The sequence below is a fragment of the Triticum aestivum genome, chromosome 5A (assembly GCF_018294505.1).
Source record: "Triticum aestivum cultivar Chinese Spring chromosome 5A, IWGSC CS RefSeq v2.1, whole genome shotgun sequence".
In the NCBI taxonomy this organism is placed as follows: Eukaryota; Viridiplantae; Streptophyta; class Magnoliopsida; order Poales; family Poaceae; genus Triticum; species Triticum aestivum.
In genome coordinates this window covers 44,450,835-44,454,852 of record NC_057806.1, presented here as the reverse complement: position 1 = coordinate 44,454,852, position 4,018 = coordinate 44,450,835, and positions in this window count along the sequence as shown.

The following is a 4,018-nucleotide window of genomic DNA, read 5'->3' as shown; positions in this document are numbered from 1 at the left end:
GGGGGGAGAGAGGGGGGCGCACCACTAGGTGGGCCTTAGGCCCATCTGAGCCTAGGGTTTCCCCCTTTTCCCTTCTCTCTTCGCCTTGGGCCCTGGTGGGGGGGGCGCACCAGCCCACCTGGGGCTGGTCCCCTCTCACACTTGGCCCACGCAACCCTCTGGGGCAGGTAGCCCCACCTGGTGGACCCCCGGGACCCTCCCAGTGGTCCCGGTACGTTACCGATAGCACCCGAAATTTTTTCGGTGACCAAAACAGGACTTCCCATATATAAATCTTTACCTCCGAACCATTCCGGAACTCCTCGTGATGTCCGGGATCTCATCCGGGACTCCGAACAACATTCGGTAACCACGTATATCTATTCCCTATAACCCTAGCGTCATTGAACCTTAAGTGTGTAGACCCTACGGGTTCGGGAGTCATGCAGACATGGCCGAGACAACTCTCTGGTCAATAACCGACAGCGGGATCTGGATACCCATGTTGGCTCCCACATGTTCCATGATGATCTCATCGGATGAACCATGATGTCAAGGATTTAATCAATCCCGTATACAATTCCCTTTGTCCATCGGTACGATACTTGCCCGAGATTCGATCGTCGGTATCCCGATACCTTGTTCAATCTCGTTACCGGCAAGTCTCTTTACTCGTTCCATAACACATCATCCCGTGATCAACTCCTTGATCACATTGTGCACATTATGATGATGTCCTACCGAGTGGGCCCAGAGATACCTCTCCATTTACACGGAGTGACAAATCCCAGTCTCGTTTCGTGCCAACCCAACAGACACTTTCGGAGATACCTGTAGTGTACCTTTATAGCCACCCAGTTACGTTGTGACGTTTGGCACAGCCAAAGCACTCCTATGGTATCCGGGAGTTGCAAAATCTCATGGTCTAAGGAAATGATACTTGACATTAGAAAAGCTTTAGCAAACGAACTAAACGATCTTTGTGCTAGGCTTAGGATTGGGTCTCGTCCATCACATCATTCTCCTAATGATGTGATCCCGTTATCAACGGCATCCAATGTTCATGGTCAGGAAACCGTAACCATCTATTGATCAACGAGCTAGTCAACTAGAGGCTTACTAGGGACATGGTGTTGTCTATGTATCCACACATGTATCTGAGTTTCCTATCAATACAATTCTAGCATGGATAATAAACGATTATCATGAACAAGGAAATATAACAATAACCAATTTATTATTGCCTCTAGGGCATATTTCCAACAGTCTCCCACTTGCACTAGAGTCAATAATCTAGTTCACATCGCCATGTGATTAACACTCACAGGTCACATCACCATGTGACCAACATCTAAGAGTCTACTAGACTCAATGATCTAGTTCACATCACTATGTGATAAACACTCAAAGAGTCTGGGTTTGATCATGTTATGCTTGTGAGAGAGGTTGTAGTCAACGGGTCTTGCCATATTCAGATTCCTATGTATTTCGTAAAACTTTATGTCATATCGTAGATGCTGCTACCACGTTCCACTTGGAGCTATTCCAAATTGTTGCTCCATTATACGTATCCGGTATCTCTACTCAGAGCTATCCGGATAGGTGTTAAGCTTGCATCGACGTAACTCTTTACGTCGAACTCTTTATCACCTCCATAACCGAGAAACATTTCCTTATTCCTCTAAGGATAATTTTGACCGCTATCTGGTGATCTACTCCTAGATCACCTTTGTACCCTCTTGCCAGACATGTGGCAAGGCACACATCAGGTGCGGTACTTCAGCATGGCATACCGTATAGAGCCTATGACAAAAGCATAGGGGACGACCTTCGTCCTTTCTCTTTCTTCTGTCGTGGTCAAGCTTTGAGTCTTAGTCAACTTCACACCTTACAACTCAGGTAAGAACCCCTTCTTTGACTGATCTATTTTGAACTCCTTCAAAAACATGTCAAGGTGTGCGTTCTTTGAAAGTACCATCAGGCGTCTTGATCTATCTCCATAGATCTTGATGCCCAATATGTAAGCAGCTTTATCCAGGTCTTCCTTTGAAAAACACTCTTCAAACAACCGTTTATGCTTTCCAGAAATTCTACATTATTTCGGATCAACAATATGTCATCCACATATACTTATCAGAAATGTTGTAGTGCTCCCACTCACTTTCTTGTAAATACAAGTTTCTAGCAAACATTGTATAAACCTAAAAGCTTTGATCACTCCATCAAAACATATATTCCGATTCTATGCTTGCTCTAGTCCATAGAAGGATTGCTAGAGCCAGCATACCTTTTAGCATCCTTAGGATCGACAAAACCTTTTATTGTATCACATACAACTTTTCTTATGAAAATTGGTAAGAAAACTTGTTTTGACATCCATCTGTAAGATTTCATAATCGAAAAATACAGCTAATGCTAACATGATTCCGACGGACTTAAGCATCGCTACGGGTGAGAAATTCTCATCGTAGTCAACTCCTTGAACTTGTGAAAAGACTCTTTCTCACAAGTCGAGCTTCATAGACGGTAACATTACCGCCCACGTCCGTCTTCTTCTTAAAGATCCATTTATCTCAATGGCTTGCCGATCATCGGGCAAGTCCACCAAAGTCCATACTTTGTTCTGATATATGGATCCTATTTCGGATTTCATGGCTTCTAACCATTTGTCGAAATACGGGCCCACCATCGCTTCTCCATAGCTCGTAGGTTCATTGTTGTCTAACAACATGATATCTAAGACAGGATTACCGTACCACTCAGGAGTAGTACATATCCTTGTCGACCTACGAGGTTCGATAGCAACTTGATCTGAAGCTTCATGATCACTATCATTAACTTCCTCTTCAACAGATGTAGGCACCAAAGAAAACATCTTTTTGTGTTGCATCACTCTCTGGTTGAAAATAAAGGTTCGACAACCTCATCAAGTTCTATCTTCCTCCCACTCAATTCTTTCAAGAGAAACTCCTTCTCGAGAAAGGACCTGTTCTTAGCGACAAACAATTTGCCCTTGGATCTGAGATAGAAGGTATACCCAACTGTCACCCTTGGGTATCCTATGAAGATGTGTTTGTCCACTTTGGGTTCGAGCTTCTCCGGCTGAAGCCTTAAGCATCGCAGCCCCAAACATTAAGAAACGACAACTTTTGTTGAAGGAAATATGCCCTAGAGGCAATAATAAAGTTATTATTTATTTCCTTATATCATGATAAATGTTTATTATTCATGCTAGAATTGTATTAACCGGAAACATAATACATGTGCGAATACATAGACAAACAGAGTGTCACTAGTATGCCTCTACTTGACTAGCTCGTTAATCAAAGATGGTTATGTTTCCTAACCATGAACAACGAGTTGTTATTTGATTAACGAGGTCACATCATTAGTTGAATGATCTGATTGACATGACCCATTCCATTAGCTTAGCACCCGATCGTTTAGTATGTTGCTATTGCTTTCTTCATAACTTATACATGTTCCTATAACTATGAGATTATGCAACTCCCGTTTACCGGAGGAACACTTTGGGTACTACCAAACGTCACAACGTAACTAGGTGATTATAAAGGAGTACTATAGGTGTCTCCAAAGGTACATGTTGGGTTGGCGTATTTCGAGATTAGGTTTTGTCACTCCGATTGTCGAAGAGGTATCTCTGGGCCCTCTCGGTAATGCACATCACATAAGCCTTGCAAGCATTGCAACTAATGAGTTAGTTGCGGGATGATGTATTACAGAACGAGTAAAGAGACTTGCCGGTAATGAGATTGAACTAGGTATTGGATGCCGACGATCGAATCTCGGGCAAGTAACATACCGATGACAAAGGGAACAACGTATGTTGTTATGCGGTCTGACCGATAAAGATCTTCGTAGAATATGTAGGAGCCAATATGGGCATCCAGGTCCCGCTATTGGTTATTGACCGGAGACATGTCTCGGTCATGTCTACATTGTTCTCGAACCCGCAGGGTCCGCACGCTTAAGGTTACGATGACAGTTATATTATGAGTTTATGCATTTTGATGTACCG